The 17,915-nt window shown below is 41.5% G+C and overlaps 1 long non-coding RNA gene across 1 annotated transcript in view; it reads left to right on the top strand.

The window, feature by feature from the left end:
• LOC141966657 (uncharacterized) overlaps nt 1-11,395 on the top strand; it is a 30,497-nt gene extending 19,102 nt beyond the window's left edge. The window contains exons 2-3 of the long non-coding RNA XR_012634608.1: nt 10,970-11,028; nt 11,300-11,395. This is a non-coding gene — a long non-coding RNA (uncharacterized LOC141966657). The remainder of the gene's footprint in view (nt 1-10,969; nt 11,029-11,299) is intronic.
• Nucleotides 11,396-17,915: the final 6,520 nt, after the last annotated feature.

Genomic DNA, 17,915 nt, shown 5'->3' with positions numbered 1-17,915 from the left:
CAGTATGCTACAGGGCAATAATAAAATTGCTTTCAGCTAATTATCGAAATGGTGTCCTCTGACAGAATGCCAGTAGTGGAAGGACCCTGAACTACTTGTGCCATGTTTTTCTGACTGTGTTCCAGCAGTGTGCAGGGAAGACTTCCTTGCAGAGCACTAACAGCTGTGCTGGTGTATCAGTTGTGCTGCTCCCTGCTCGTTTGTGGCTTATCCTAGGCCTCCTCCTCTTGGGGCCCAGTGTTGTCATAACTGATGCACAACTGAGACCTCAAGGTTTTAAGAAAAAGGGAACTGAATTTCTCATTCCAGACTTCAGTTTTAATCCCTGTAGAAGCAAAATATTCTTCCCTCCTCCCCAAAATGCAAAGACTAGTTGCTGAGGATCTGCCAGATGATATGTCAAGCCAGGAGCTGATCAGATCACCTGAAGGGATGTTTGTGTGTACCAGCTGCAGCAGAGAGCAGGTAGCTCTGTGTATACCTTAATTCCAAGGAAAACAAGGGACCTTCAATATCTGGAGGGGCCACCTAAGGATCAGGATGCTGGCACATCTTTGCCATGAGCTCAGAAAACTTCTCAGAAGAGAGGGCAGTGTTAGGAATAGCAGTTGCTCTTGAAAGGAAATTCAAATTCATATAAATCACATGTTCTAACACAAAGACTGAAGTAAACCATATGCCTCTCCTACCCATGTTTTTCTTATTCTTCCTGGTCCATTGTTTTCCAGAGGCCAAGTTTTCCTCAGGCTAATTTTTCTTTACTTTTTCCTTCAGTTAATTGATTCTTTGTTTTCTTTTTGGAAGTGGCTTCCCTCTTCCTATCCCCATTTTTTCTTTTTTTTTTTTTTTTTTTCTTCCTTTCTCCTTCTCAAAACATGCAGTTGAAAGAGCTGGCACACAGTGCCTGCTTCTGGGGTAGGAGAGACCACTGGACACTGGGATACAGGAGAGCAGAGGTGGGATTCCCCTTCCCAGCCATTAGCTACTTATCAGCATGGATGTTTGTACCCTAAGATCTCCTTAGTGGAGAGAAATAAGCATTTTGAGGACACAAATGCCCCAAAGTGTTTTAGATTATCCTAGATTATGCTTTAGGTTGAGATGAAACACACCTAGATGCTTTAGTGTCCAGATTTGTGACTATATTTAATCAATACCTCACTTTTATTCTACTATTGACCTAACAGATGACTTGAGCAAGTCACTTATCAATCTGTAAAGTGGAATAATGTTGTGATTTTACTGAAGACTATAACTTGGTTAAATCTTAATTTGGCTACAGCAGGATTTGGCTTTGTGTAGTGCTGTTATCCTATCTTACTTTTGCCTTCTTTTTTAACCTTTGGACTCTTTTGCAATAGGAAGTTGTGTCATTTCTTTAATTGGCAAGGGCTGGTCCAACATCTGCAGCCACAGGGATCAGAGCTGGAGTTTAAGACCCCTCTCTTTACAGGCCATAGCTTCCTTCATTCAGAGAGCAGCTAACCCCTTTCTTCCCAGAGGGCTGCTGCTGTTTTGGGGAAGAGATCAACAGAGGATGTCGAGTGCTTTCCTCTTTGCTTAGCAGCACTTTTCTGTCCTCTCTACAGGAGAACACTAGAAAGGTTCACTGCATCAGAACAGCCCTCCAAGCTGTGGCAGGTAGGAGAGGTGGTAAGCACCAAACTGGCCAAGGTTTGCCCCTTGGTTCTTGTCTCCTTGAGGAAAGGTGAGGGTAGGTCAGCTGGAAGCATCAACAGGTCACATAGTGCCCAGAGCACTGCGGTTGGGCAAGAGTACCTGAACACAGACAAAGCACAAGCATGGTTGAAGGACTGAGCAGAATGCTCAGCAGAAGGCCTGCCTGATGCTGTGGCTTTGGCAGTGTTACCAGATCAGTCAGTTTAATTATGGATTAATAATATTTAGTCATATAAAATTCTCAGTATGTTCTCAAAACCAAACAAACAAATCCCCCAAACAAAACCAAGTTTTTTTTCAAGGAGAAAAAGCTGGCAAATACAAACAATAAAGTCTGAGACTCCAGACCAAAAAAATTGTTTGCCAGCAGGATGCAAAGTTAACTGTGAAGGTTCACATTTTTACGCAGTCCTATCAATTTGTAGGGTCCAATTCAGAGATTTTGAGCATTCCTGAGCCTTCTCTGTTTTGTTGAATGTTAAGACACGTCAAGGTCACCTCATGCTATTTTCTCTCTTGCTGTTTGCTTTATCCCATTTTTTTAATTGCATCTCAGATCTGAGGTCACCAGATGCAGCTGTGCTTGCTTTTGCACGATTAATGAAGTGCAGATTAGCACAATTGAAACCATTCTGCTATTTTTATCCATGGTGACTTTTACCCAACAACATTTATATTCTTAATTTTTTTCATCCCACAGCTTTACCAAACTCTTCTTTTTCCATGCAGTTCTCTGCTAGGTTGGATTCTACCGTGCATGATTTCCCCACAGGAATATCCTCACTTATAAAGGGAAGGACTCTTCATCCTCAGTTTGAGTGATTTACTGGGTTTACAGCCTCTAAATTGAGATGCTGGTGATGTCCTTAAAAAAAACCCAAAAAACCAACAAAACAAAACCCACATGTTCAGTTCCATGCACAACAGATGACATAACAGGATATCTAGTTATTAGTTTTCTTATATACTTCTGGCTTTTGGTACAGGAGGTACCCAAGGGAAAGATTCTGCTCAGTCATCATTATGGTGACAACTTCATACATCTGCTCGCTGTAGAGGCATATGCAGGGGCTCCCTGCTCTTTCACCTTTTCCTGAAAGGCAGGAGAGCTGCACAGTTCAAAGTGCCCACAGTTAGCAGGTGCTGTGCTGTTTTAGCAATCTGCAGTCTAGCTCACGTATGTTAGACCACAGGTATGAAAATGGCTTCTACCTGTCAGAGCATCAGCATTTAAATAAGATGTGATGGTTCTGATGTTGTGCAGTGTATTATGGGATAGCATTTCTAACCTTGTCAGTTAGGTATCTACAGGAACTTTGATCCTTGTTAGTCCAAAGATTTACAACTTTCAAAGTGTGCTGCTGGAAAAAATTTCATGCTGTGATGGTGTGAAAAAAACCAATGCATGAGAAAACAGCTTCTCAGTGCAAACCCCTTTGTTTACATCCTTTCTTCATCTCCTTTCACTTCCTTCCCATCACCTGAGCAAAAAGCCAACACAGAACAGCAAGGACCAGAAAAGCAATCGTAGTGCAGAGAAGCTGCTTATAGTTCTGTTCAGCTGGCTAGTTCAAGTGCTTCCAAGCTAAAGGAGAAGATGATGCAGAAGATATATTTTCCATGTCATCAGATATGGCAGTTGCACACACTAAAAATGTGTGTGAGAGAAGAGGACGTAGTCTGAAACCAGCAAGGACTGCCTAAATTTGAGATTGCAGTGTCTGAGTTTTCCTTACATCATTTGGGAGTGGGCACCAGGACAGGCTGTCTGTTAGAGTGCTTTCTCCAGTTACATTTGAGCTTGTGGGTTCAGTTTTAACTCCTAATAGTTAGCCCTGCTTGCAGAATTTACTCTGCTAATACTCACAGATGCCTTTCCTTTATAGAGTTGTTTAATTACGTGGAAACATGCTCTAAATATGAATATCAGTTAACTCCTACTCCCTATGCTACTAGCAAAGCTTCAGCTGACACATGGAAAGAGCCTTGGAGTGTTCTGTTCTGAATTGCCAGCTGTTTTTCCCAGGAAATATTACTGTAAGAGAATACATCAACAGTTCCCTGCAAGACATTTGACTAAATCATTTAGCACGCAGTGCATATGATATCTTTAAACTTATCTCTTGAGAGTGCTGTAACATCTAGTAAGCTGCTGTTGCCTGCACAGAGCATACTCTTCTGATTGAAATTCTTGTTAGTGCCAACCAAGCAATACGTAACCTGGGAACAATCTGTGTTTCCTGGAAGATCACTAGGACAGCTGGTGGCTACCCAGTACTCTTCAGTTTCTGGGATTTTCTGGATCACCTTGAAAGAGGACATATGGAATGCTGTCGTAAACAGATGTGCAAACAGCTTTGAATTGGCACCATAAGCCTTTATGACGAAGATCAGTTCCACGCTGATGCAGATATGCAGCCCTGCGGGCAGTGAAGAAAATGTTCTTTGAATAACAGTCTCTGCCACAGTTAGGAGTGGGACACAGGAGTGAGAAGCACTGAGAAAAAATTGGGGTTCAGGTTGATGCTAGCCAGTTAAAACAAGGTATTCCCCAGGAGTGATTGAGTCTGAAAGTGAAGTACATAGAAAGGTCAGTAATAATATTAATAACAAGGATCTTGCAGCTGCCCAGGGTGTGGGAAAATAAACGGGGTTTTTTTTTCCAAAGATCATATCTTTATTTTGCATGTATAAAGCCCTCTCTTTGTAGTTTAAACAAATTGTTACCAAAAGTTTGAAGGGAAAAGCTGTTCTCAAGCAGAAGCATACTTGCATAAGAGGCATTCGTAAGTATGAAGTGTTATTACCCCTTTTAGTTTCTGCATCGTGTTCTAGAATAGAGACCAGTGTCCATCGAAAGGCACAAGTCCCTGTTCATGATTACAGGGTTATAATGAAGGGAGGCCCGCAGCATCAGATGATTAGATGGTGTTTCTGATGTCAGCTAACAGGTCTGTAGTCAATCTGTTCCAAATGCAGATCAGGCAGATGACTACCCTAAGCAGTGGCTACTGTGATGAAAAAGGACATGTCTAAAAGGAGAAGAAAATGTTTTGCTACCTATATGACTTTTGGCAATCTCTTGCTTGTTTAATTGCAGAGCGTGTTCAGCAGATGTCACTGAGTTAACCTCAGCAGGTTTACTGTGTGAAATGTGCTTTAAAGTCCTGCTAGATGCATACACATTGGCTGCTGATACAGTTCAGAGCAACCCAACATAGCATTTCAGAAATCCATTTAATTGCACTCTGATATTCAATAAGATTTTCTCCACCAGAATCTTTAAAATGTCACTTACCTAATACCCAGCCCAAGGGCTGTTCAAGTGCCTGTGCCCTTTTAAGTTGGGGCCCCAGTGACAGAAAAGTTCTGTTATGTTAACCTTCTTCCAGGACTCTGTGGCATACATTCTTCTTTTATACTAAAACAAATAAAGACCATTTTTAGAATAATAAGAAACTGTTTATACTAAAATAAATGCAGAAGAATAGGAGTCCTTGTAGGGTTCATAGATAGGACATCTTACTGATATCAGATTCCTTCTCATCTCAGACCAAATTGTATCTCGTAAAAATGCCGAAGTAAACTAGGGATAATAGCTTTACAATGGCTATGTTTCTGGAAGCTGCTTCTTCCTTACCTTGTAGTTCAGCTTTTTCTGCACCTTCTTTCTTATTTCCTTCTCACCCCTATTTGATCATATCTGGATGATACTCTCTTTCAGTCCTCTCTAGGTTTTGCTCTGGGGTTCACTGCAGACACTCCAAACTCAGATCTTCCCTTTTTCATATTATCAGCCTCTTCAAACATTTATTTTTCTGTTCTCTGGACCTATGTGCATTTCCCCTGCTCTTAAAATATTAAAGCAGTGTCCTTTTAGATATAAGTTAGCTAAAAGTATTGTATATTAGTTTCATTGACTATGTTCTATAAAAAGCTGTTATAAATATAGCTTTTTCCAAAGGAAGTATAAGCAAGCTAAGAAATTCAGATCTGTCAGATACAAGTATAAATATCCCCCTATATTAAACATATTCAGGAAGCTGTGAATAGGAGTATTTACCATGTGAGTTATTTCAGTTTGTGATTTACTAGAGCTAGACTTTGTGCATGTTTTCTGTTTAATGTGATCTTGTAGCTAACTGGAGGTGTATGTGTCAGTAGGAGTGAATGACACAGTGTGCAACCTAGAGTGAAAATAGAAATGATGTTCAACTTGACTCTGGCATAGCAGCAGGATTTCCCCTTCTCTCCAGTATGCTTCCTGCTGCTTTTTCTAATAATTTTAACTACTAGATAAGGGTTATTCCTCTTGGATATTTTCCCAAGCTAGTTAAGCTCAATGGTATTGAATTATTTTTTCCTTTGGTGAAGCTGAATTCTTCTTTGCTTACTCTTCTATTTTTCATTAATCTCTCCACCAGACTATTTGTCCTAATTGTTGGTTAATATTTACTACATCAGGAGGATTTGTTTAGGAAAAGGACCTCTAGTCAAGAGGCGTTTCAACCCACAGCTGGTAGAGGCACATCTGAATGAGCAGAGAACCAGAGTTAGCACCACTTACCATACCCTCTGCATCTCATCAACCAGCTGGTTTGGCTAAATGGCTGCTGGGTGGTTTAGGTATCCACCTGGCTGAAGAATTTGCATAGGAGACAGTGCATGAGGTGTAATGTGAGTGGATAACTTCCTGTTCCAAAATAGGTTGGGTGGCATAAATTCTGAAGGGCTCAGCACTAAGGCATTGCAGCAATACATTTTTCAATATTCCTGGTAACAGGGCTTGAATGAAATGCTTTGTTCTCTAAAAATTAATAAATTATTTCCTCCTTCCTATACTCAGTCAATATATAGGCATGTAATCTGCCTTTGAACCTTGTTATCTGTTGCTAAGATGTGGATCATGTTTCCAGCTGTTGCCAATTCCTGCAATTTCCATTGAAGCATTGAATTAGCCTGTCAGGCAATGACCTGAGAAAAACAATACTATCTACTGATGCTTTTCATCACACTGAGTCAGTACCACAGAGGATATGTTTTTTCTAGTCTAGCTTTTTCTGGTCATAAAACAAACCCTTGTTCCATTACTGACTAGTTCTGGTGTTTAAGTCCAAAATTTCCTCTCTCCGACTAGTGAATATATAGATCTCTAGAAATGGCTAAGGGTTAACTAGAAGTGATAATGAGAACAGGGAATTTGAATATAGGAAAGAAGTGAAATGTAAGTCAAATGTAAACTACTTTTGAACGTTAATAAAGTTGGTACTTATTCAAAATGCTCAGACTTTGAAGTGCACTGGATAGAATCCTTCAGTGAGGTATGAATTTTGGTTGTGTGCTGAAAATAGCTGTGTCTGGAGAAGGCTGAACTCAAGTCCTGGTTAAAGACTTCAGCTTAGAATCTGTATGTTAAAAGCTTCCATCAAAAAGCCTTTCCGCTCTGCCCCAGTCAGACTAGGCTGCAGAATACCGGGATGTACTTTGTTACTTTCTGTGTTGCACTTATTTCCTGAACAGAGGGGGGATTCTCGGCATGTCAGTAATTTGCAATGAGGTTATTGCTTAAAGGAAAGTGCCATATGTCTCGATGTGCTTCAAAATCCCCCTGGATTTTGAGGAAAACCAGTATTTCTGTCAATCAGTGCTCTCAGTGATCATGAGAGTTGTAGAAAGCTGCCAGCTGAGGTGGCTTTAGAGTCTTGTGTTTTGCAGAAATCGACACAGAGAGATGCTTGCTGAGTTTACTGAGCTTTAATGGAGCTGTTTTAGGACCTGGAACTCCTGCTCATCAGCCACATACTTCTGGGCTAAATCATTCTCTCACCATATTGTTTTCAATTAAGCTATTCTGTCTCTAATGGGTTGTGGGCATTGTAGAGTAAATCACTGGTTTGAATGAACAGACAACTAACTGACTTGTTCCTGCATAATCTCTAGCTTTATGTATTTCTGATATGGGATCATACAATGAGCCTATACGTAGGCTAAAGAGAAGTTTTCTGTTTGTTTCTCTTGTCTCAAGGCTATTGCCCAAACCCTCTCCCATCTGCTTGGCAAAGATGATTTGAAGTGATTGCACTCTCCCTGGACACCGTATCTGGGATAGTCTTGTTCCTCTAGACTTACAGATATATTACTACAATAGTAAAGGCACTTGTGAGTGAGATTTAGCCTGCAGGACACTTGCTTCTGGTCTGTCATTCCTTCCCACAGAAGTCACTGAAAGCACAGTAAAATAGCAGGTATTACCTAGGCAGCCAAGCAGCACCATAATAGGAGATAAACAGAGATCCAGGATGCTTGTGGCTGCCAAAAGGAAGGATGGAGGGGAGGAAGGAAGAAAATGTAGTCCAGGTAATGTAGTCATAGCTGCTGTTGTTTGAGAGTGCTGGTATCTCCCAGCAGTAGTGCCAGCATGATGAGGGTATCTGCTTGCACAGGAAGGAACTGTGAGCAGGAAGGGGTTGAGACAAAGCCAGTTGTAGGTCCCTGGAATGGGGGAAGACCAGCCTGGGTGTATGTGGAGGAAGAAATCTTAAAATCCAAGCTGACTGACACAGCTCCTGTCTGATCCTTCATGTAGGCAATAAGGAGGGTCATAAGGAGATCATGACACAGCTGCAGGAAAGCTCTCATTCCCCTTCAGCTGGACCATTCCTGTAGAACATGACTGCGCTCTAAAGGAAAAAGAAAGCCCACGTACCACTTCTCTGACCAAGATCAATATGTATTTTTCCCTTACTTATCAACCCTACAGGCCTGACAGCTGTGTCTAAAATCTGCAACCAAACTCTCACCAGGCCTCAGTTTTGTTGACATTATGTGACTCTGTGCAGTCCTGAAGTGTCCCAGTAAGGACAAGTTTCACTGGGGTTTGGGACCCTCATTGGACACAAAGTTGTCTTCAGGACTCTTTACAGTACAGGTTCCTGAATGAGAGCATTCTTTAGCCAGGGAATGATGGTGAAGATTTTGGGGTGTCTGTCAGTATTGGAAGGTGGCCTCTTGGCCAAACTGTTTCACTGTAAATTTTAGCTGGTTTTGCTCTTCATATTTTTATCTCTCTGCTTATAAACCTAGGTTTCCTCTACACAACAGCAAAAGCCTCTGAGGGAAAAGAGAAGGAAAGTTAAAACAATTAACCAAAATAGTTTAATCATAAACTGTGTTGTGGAAGTGTTAAAATTCAATTATTCTTACGAGAAGAGATCCTCTTTCCCTCTTAAAGGAAAGTTTTGGATCTTTTACAGATGAAAACTCCCATCTTCAGCTGCTATTTCTGCTCTTGACAGTTCACTCTGTGATTATGACAGATGAGGCAAGTAAAACTTAATCAGTCCACATTTGCTGGTGGTGAGGAAAAAAGGAAATATTTAGCTGGGTGAATTTTGTGTTATGGACAGGGCAAGGGGCAGTTATGCCTATGTATGTCTTATGTGGACAGAGCAGAGGGGCAACTAGCGGCATTTATATTATGGTACCACAATATACCACAAAGCCATCACCCTATTTGTAGCCTAAATATACATGTAACATTTCACAAAGCAGATGAGTTAAATTTTATTTTAAAAAAAGATGCAAGACAAACCAAATGTAACAATTTGCCTTGCTGCAGTTCTTTGCCCACAATTTACTCCCCCCAGCTCTGTCATCATATTTCTAAGAATACGCCACTTTCAGCTTTTCCATGTGTCACTTATACTGTGAACTCTTTAGAAGTTTTATTCATCAATCAACTCTTCCACAATACTAACAGAAACCTGGCTTGTCTCTGAAGTCAGTTGATATTTCAGTTAATTTGGATTATGAGAACTATCAGCAGTAGCACATTCACTTTCGGTGCTCAGTTCTTTGAGTTCATGCTGTGTATTTCCAGGGAAGAATCAAGCCACCCATCTGCACAGCTCCAGTTGCATCAGGGAGACTACCCTGAATCTTTAGCGGGTGAGGTTCTGACCCTATCTACTGAGAAAATTGGTTAAATTATGTCCAGACTTTTGCAATGCCGGCTCTTCCTCTCAAACCTGACACTTCTGGGGGAAGAGGGAGGGGGGTTTCCTGAGGCCTCTCATGTATCTGTCATGATTACAAGCTTCTTAAAAAAGAAGGATTACTATAATCCATTTACAAGCCTGTTAATAACAAAACAGAAACTGAAATTACACATGCAGTTATGAGAGGCTTGCGATTATTTTGTTTTAATTCAATGGCCATTTGACAGGAATGAAATCCATTGACTCCTAAGATCATTGTTTGTTTAGAGTCTCTAAGGTGAAGTAATTTTTAAAAAACCCACTTTTCTGAGTTTTCTTAACCATGCCACTAACATGTCACTTGAATCCCTTGATAGAAACCCAATGTTGATCTAAACCAATATTACAAGTAAACAGTGATATGCTAGAAAAAGGCAGGTACTTTACTGGAAACTTCATCTAAGGGCTATTTCTGCTGCACAGGCTCCAAGCAGCTGCTGCACAATATTACGTGTTTATCTGAAAGGCTGCACCTTGGAGTAAAAGGAACACTATTGATTTTCGTTTTGAAGACTTACTGAAACTCTAGGAGGAAAGGGAGTGAGGGATTGTTAAGTTCCAGGTAAAGTAAAACAGAGATAATGACAACTGCAAGGAAGGCAAGTGGATGTGCAGCCGAAACGTCTGGCTGTCTTTAAAGCTGCATAATTTTGTACCAGCAAACTTCGGGGAAACAGTCAGGTTTGTTTTCCAGGAAGAGATAATAATGTAGAAACTTCTTTCTTGTGGCTTTCTTTAATCACATGGAGGGACGGTGTTAAAAGCCAAACGGCACAGAGAGGTGCTCCCTTTGAACTACAAAAGAACAACATATCCCAGGCTCAGTTCACTAAACAGGTGCTTTACTGAAAGTTACAGTCATCTCTTATGTTGAGCTGACCTCCTGTACTTCTTTTAAAAACAACTATTCTAGCAGCCTTTGCTGTTACAGTATTGTCAGGACAATTCAGTCATGCAGAGGATATGTCACTGGAACTGATGTCAACATGCATATGCCATGTTGCATGTTTCTCTTCAAACGTTTCTGAGCATATTTACAATAGCTGTGCAAAATAATGTAAAATATTTTCACTAGCTGAGTAGTCATTTCTCCAGAACTGTGGCTAGGAACATTTTGCTGAGATACCATGGTATCCTAGCTCATTTCAGATTTGTAGGTCACCGCTTGCTTCTAGTACAGATTGAGCTGTCATTTTTTGCAAATGTATGGGCACAAGTAAATCCCTGGTTTGTATTCCTTTGGTGTTTTCTAGGAGGACTGAGCTGTTTGGTACTGCGTGTGCTACACCTGGAGCACCTTTAGAAAGCACTGGTATGTACCAAGTTCTGCTACAAGAGAAACACAGACACATCTGTGATCCCAGCAAGGATCTTTGTGTCACAGAAGCACACTACTACTCAGCAAAAAAGTTAATTTGCCCTGCCCCAGCCCTACAAGGACTGATTCAGTTGCATTGAAATGATGTAGGACCATATTATGACAGAGCAGTTGCCTTGCTAAGTTAGAACTAACAGGAGGGAATGGGTTATAGCTCATTTTGTTCCCCCTCTGGCCCTCATAAAATCTATGCTATCTTCTTCAGCCAGAAGGAATAACCAAAGCACAGCAGGCTCAGGCATCAGCCCACACCTCCTCACTTCCCTACGTGAGGAAGAACATCCTCCAGTGAGATGCTAACTACTACCTTGAGGGGTTCCTCTCACAGATGCTACTGTCTTACCTCAGGTATGTCCCAGACACTGAGATAGCTAAAGTTTTAAAAAAGTATCCTGTGGCAAGTTGAAAGGACTTAACAGCTCCTGTGCAAGAAAATAAGAGCATAGTGGCCTAAAGCCTACTCTTTCTTCTCAGGGAATTACCAACAGGCAGATTACAACAATTATTTTCCCAATTATAGTAACCAACCACATTTTCTGTGAAGATGACCTTGGATTCCAGTAAGTAAAAAAAGTTACTGTTGCTTTTTCCCCCTCCTTTTTTCCTCCTCCTTCCCATTTTTCCAAGAACTCAGTATTGTCTTGTATGTCTGCTTTGAACCAGTGATGGTCTGTATGTACGAGTCATCCAGACAAAGCCTTGTGGCAGTCCCTGCATGTGCCTGCTGTTGGCTTTGATTCTTCATGCAGTCAGAAAAGACTGCTGTTTCTTCCTGTTCTGAGGTCTAAATCTCCACAGATCATTGGAAACTCTCTCCATTGCAAGTGGCCTTTGGATCAGATGCTTCGGCTTTTATTCAGTTGCAGCCCTTCCCCTGAGGAGAACTTAGATTCTGGAACTCAAACATCTGATGGCCCTACCCATGAAATCACAAATTAAATCTGACTTGATGCAGAAGATTAACTAAGCAAATGAAATAAGCTGTTTTCCTCCAACCCCCTGCATTACTTTTTGTGCAAAGGGGATTTCTCATCCTTCTAAGGTCTCTTTTGAATTCGGTTTTGCAATCACTGTCAACTTTTTGTGGCAACTGCAACAGGAATTTTGCCTTAAAAATCTCTGAGGAAAACTGAGACCTTAATTCTGTATTGCTTGTTAATGCAGTTCGCCATAAACCTGAAATGTTCTTGGATTAGTCATTGGCATGTTTTTCTCTTGGCCAGTCTTTTATTTTACTCTATAAATACTCAGCATTAATTATGCCTGTGTTGGGTTGGGTTTTTTTCCCCCAATGAAATCTAAATTTAGCATTTAAATTTTTATCTTATCTTTACTGGAGAATTAATGGAGAGAAAGTTTTTCACTCAACCCTTTCTTCAGCAGGCTTTTCATATCAGTAAGGCCATTCCCTTTTTGTGACAGAAGCAGCAAAGTGGATCACTTCACATGTTTGTGTACTCCTACTGCTGTTCTGCACCGGTTCTGACATTTCTTGGATGCTTTTTTTTAGCCATTTTAGCTCTTTAATTTGACATGACTGGATTTATTTTTTTTACATAAGACAGCAAGTTGTCTTGGCTCTGGAAGGGTTCAAGAGCCACCATAAAAGATGAGGTGGAATTCCATGGCCCAGGAGCAGGGATGGTTGGAGAGAAAGTACAAGTTGTGGGGGAAGTTGCTGGACACTCTCAGCTGTCTGTGACACCACACTCTTGAGTTTTTTAAAAACTACCCTGCCTACTTTGTGTATTTTCTGTGATAGAAACAGCCACCAGCCTTCTAGTTACTGTCTCACAGGAAAGAGCTAAAATTACTGAGAAAAATTTCACTTTCAGAAATGCAAAATATAGATAGGGACTGGTTTTACTTACTAGGCTTGACCAATGTGCTGAGAGGACACATTTTGATTTAGAGCAACTTGAAGGTTATACTTGCCATGCTGTTGAGGGTCTAGCTAGTTGGACTAAGTCCTTCAGGTTACCTTTAACACTTCAGTTCAGTGTGGGCTACATAAACAGTACAGATGAGCCTGCTTTTTCAGGGTGTCTTCTACCTGCTTATCAGTTTTGGTCTGGAGGGTCAACCACTCAGCACAATGTATGCGTTACAGGAGTGTACTGAAGGCACTGTGGTGTTTATGTAACTCTAGGAGGAAAATGGAAAGACTTATCTAGCGTAGGTAGAAAGAGGAGCAGGATCTGCCATGTACAAATGGTTAAAGGAATTACCTTATAGCTCCTTCGATGAAATGAGACCCATTTTTATGTCCCATGAGTAAATGCATTTGCCCTACCAAGTAAGGACTTCAAAGTGTATCAAATCACCATTTCAGGGAAAATCATGGAAATTTCGTATAGCAACATCATAATGAGTGAACAGGCATCACTTCCCCAGTGTTAAATATTTCCATCATTCCTTCCAAACAGCTTCAGCAACCTCTGCTTTGGGTCTCTCTTACCTGAGTATATTCCCATTGTCTCACCAGGTATAGGAAGAGTCATCAGCCCATCACATGTCTATGTGTGCTTATCTACACCACACACACCTCTGCTCTTTTGCTTTTTCCCAGTCGCTGGCAGCATGTTTCAGCTGATACAGGTGCCTGGGACTCCTGCTATCAGAAGTTATGTCCATGGCAGGTAGATTCGAGCTTGCCCATCAGTAGCTGGGTAGCTGTATTTAGACTATTATCAAGTCAAAATGATTAATGCCTTCTGAAAGCCGGAGTAGGCTGGCTCAGAGCCAGCTCCCCCTGGACTACATAACTTCTTACAGGTGCCAGTATAGACACAGGGCAAGGGAGTCTACCTACCTCTGCCCTTTGCTGCCATCCAGCTCCAGCAAGTCTGTACCTGCCCCCTCTCCTTCTGAAATGACAGGGCAGATTTCACAACTTATCTAAAACCAATTCTGGAAACCCCACAGGAGGGAGACACACAGATAAGGAAATATCATGATAGTTTCCTTATAGTTTCTCCTCAGGAAGAGGGGAAAAATCCCCGACTCCTTACAGGTGGGGTCATGGCCCCCTTCACCTCCAGATTTTCCAGCTTTTAAAGGGTGAGGGAGCCAGGACAGCCACCCTTGTCACTCTGTCCTTTACCTTGCTTACTTCCAGCCGGGCTGGAATGCAGTAGTTTTACAAGACTTCTGAAGCCAGCAGAGTTTTTTCAAAAGGGGATTCCCATCTCACAGGTTGCGTGTGAGTGCAGGTAAACTCCTTAACTATCATTGGGATGTGGAGAAGAAGAGAAAATGGGTTTGTGATGATTTCCCTGCGCTGCCCTGTGTAGTTCTCTGCAAAGCTTTATTTGTTCACATAGAGCAACTGAGTCCCTTTGCATAGGAGCTAGTAGCTAGGTATTGGTCAAAAATCCAGCTGTTAGAATTATAGGGCGTTAATAGAATATAATACACAAATTTCTCTCCGCTTTCCTCTTCCTGCATCAAGAAAGAGCAGTGGCCTTCATGGGACAAGGTGTCCTCCCTGTATATCAAATTCTGGCATTGAGGAAGGGTCTCGACATAAGGCTGTTGTCTGCTAGCTGGAGAGAAGAAGCTGTGTCACCGTTGGGAGTATGTCTCCATGATCCACAGCAGATCAGGTCATTTAACTGCACAGTCATCAGTTGCAAAGTATGAGGCCACAGAGCAGAACTAAGTCTACATGGAACAGCATAAATGTATGATGTATTTCTGTAGGGGACTAACAAGAACTTCAAAGAAAGGGCCTTATCCTCAGCATGCAAGGCTTAACAGGTGTTTCTTAAGTCATATGGCAAAGCAGTCATCCACATGACCATACCTAAGCCTGAAGTTCCTTGTGCATTAGGGAAGGCATATTTGAATTAAAGAATTAAAGGACTGCAATTATGTGAGTAAGAGCATTCTGTGAAACAGAGGAACGGAAGAAGGAAAAACCCTTGATATGTTCAAACAACAATATTCCCAGGCAAATCACCTTTTCAAGATAAATAATAATCAGATGTGAAAATCCTGAACCAGATATAAATATGGCTTTTAGCCACGTCCTTTGGGATTTTCAAAATAAAGCAAAGAGTACAATCCTGAAATGAAATCTTACTATTACTCATATCATGTGCTAAAAAGCAGAACAGAGCCTCTAAATGTCTGAGCGCTGGCAAACTGCTGAAGTATAAGAGCAACCAAATTCAAGTTTATCATTGATGAAGTGGCAGATAGAAGACTAATATCTTGATCTGCAGTCTGATTCTCCTAAATTAGGTCATACGTTTTGTCTGTGTGCAAACCCAGGAGTTGGCAAGGAAGCACTTCTGACTTTCTTGTACTTTTTAACACCTGAACTTCCTGTCAACTGCCAACATCCTGTTTCTGTTACTGTCAGAGCCACGCAGCCAGTTTACAGTCAGATCTGATTAGTGCGGGCCAGGTGGCACTATTTGATGGGTCATTATACAGTGAGTAAGCCTTTCTGCTGAAATCAAGGCTCTTGACTAGTCCTAGGAGGGAGAATACCCGTTGTGCCAGCCTTGTATGTACACAGTCTAGTCCTGCTTTTGCTGCCTCTACCATCAGTAACAAAATTCCTCCAACTTCAGTAGAGATTTAATTCTTGCAAAGTTCTCCTTTTCATACTTTTATTCTTGGGAGATGGTTGTCTTCAGTATATAGATGGTCTTGCCCTTTCATGGGGTTCCACAATCAAACATGAAAGTCCTGAGGTGGTAGTTGTATTTGCCAAGAAATGCTTCCCACCACCCTGCCCCCACCCCCCCTCCCCATACTCTAGTAGCCAGAGCACTTGCTTCTGAACAGATTCAGTGCTGGGAGAGGATTTGGTTTTAGTCCTTATTGTCTCCCTCGGAGGCAAAGGTCCTGCACTACACAGGCTTCTGTGAAGGAGGGGAAGGCACTTTGGTCTGTGGAGGCTGTACAAACAGTAGTGCATCTCTCTGGGCTGAGGAGAAGAGAGCAGGGGAGGTCTGCAACCTGCTGCTTCATTTGCTCCCCATGCATGAAAAATCCTGTGATTTAGCCATGGCTCCAGAATTATTTCTGGATTTCAGTTTTTCACTGTTAAATCCTTATTCCTTCTCCTATGGACACTTAAGTCTCCTGGACTCGCTTCTGAGTTATCAGCTCCATTTCTTGAAGTGGCTGAAGCACAGGTCACAAACTGGAGTATTTGCAAAGCAGGACTAGTGTTTGCAAGTCTGAGCTCCGGCTTGATCATATGAGGATATTTCTTTCATTTAAGCTTACAGTAAGATTATTAAAACTGGACCAGATTTGGAATATGACTAGCTCATCTTCCTCAAGCCTCTTAATATTGAACCATACAGAGCAGAAAACCTGAACTGATTTGTAAAGCAAAAACTGAGTTCAGTGAAAAGCTGGCTGTTCCCCTCCTCTACCATCATCAATAGTGTTAGTGAATACTGCTTGATGATGCTCTTTTCCCCTTTTCAGCCTTTAATTTCCTTGATGATCGTATCTGACCAGCAAATTTAGAGGACTGTGACTGTGAGATATGTTCTTTAACTGCAGTGGTTCTGGTGTGGTTGTTTTACAGTAAAATGTGCCGTTTGTTTTACACTGTGCATGAAATAGGCTACTGGCTGTTCTGTTTGGATTTGTAAGCATTTAAAATGACATTAATAGCAAACAGCATTACCACATGCAATTTAGCTGTTTAGTAGTTACCAAGAGGAGATCATATTTATGCCAGCTTTTTCATGGCAGGTCAATTATTTTGTTAGCACAGGCAACAGTGTATTTGTATTGTGCAACTCTTCCTAGGAACTGAACTGTGCTGGAGTACAGGAAATCATGGGAAGCAGGATGGACTCGAATTAAAAGGAAGGGATTTGTTTTTCTTGTGTTTGGATGCCAGTGCCTGTTGAGCTACAGTGACATACTGTAAAATCTGTGCTTCTCATTATGTAACTAAGCAAAAGGAAGAGCTGCAAGAGATTAAAGTAAAAGTGAGTAGACTATAGTTGTTCTTATTTTGAGTTTAGTTTCTTTTTCCTTAATCTGTTTTGACGGGGTGACACATGGTCTTCACAGGTTAAACCTCTAGATTCTGGAACAATTTTGCAAGGTGCTGTTTTACAGAACTTCCTGAGCTGCATTTGGCCAAAGCTGTCTTCATCTAAACCTATATATGACTGTCTAACCCAATGGACAGTATTAAAATTCAGCCACTTCTGTATGTTTTAGAACTACTGAGGCCAAGCTACTTTCATAATCTGCCTGCTACATAAAGACTTTATGACTCAGACTGGAGGAGTTTCATAAATACTTTGCTCATGGTTATTAAAAAAGACACTGTCTTATGAAGGTGTTTAATACGTGTCTCTTCCCCTCCTTTTTTTCTCTACAAACAGCACATTATCTTAATTGTGCCCTTTAAGTAGATTAAGCTTGAATAAAGGAGAATTCAAGTCAAGGGTAAGGGCTCCAGCCACACCATCCAAGACACAGAAGGTGAAGGCAGGGACTGGGCGAAGGAAGAACCACCCACTGCACAAAAAGAGCAGGTTTAAGAACATCTAAGGAACCTGAAAGTCTAGGGGACCTGGTGAGATGCATCCACAGGTCCTGAGGGAACTGACGGCTGAAGTGGCTAAGCCACTATCCATCATATCTGAGAAGTCATGGCAGTCCAGTGGAGTTCCCACTGACTGGAAAAGGGAAACATAACCCCCATTTTTAAAAAGGGAAATAAAGGGGACCTGGGGAACTACAGGCCGGTCAGTCTCATCTCTGTGCCTGACAAGATCATGAAAGAGATCCTCTGGGAAACTATGCTAGGGCATGTGGAAAATAAGGAGGTG

This window comes from Athene noctua, chromosome 15, assembly GCF_965140245.1.
Source record: "Athene noctua chromosome 15, bAthNoc1.hap1.1, whole genome shotgun sequence".
Lineage (NCBI taxonomy): Eukaryota > Metazoa > Chordata > Aves > Strigiformes > Strigidae > Athene > Athene noctua.
The sequence above is the reverse complement of the archived record's forward strand: the minus strand, read 5'-3'. Positions and strand labels throughout refer to the sequence as shown.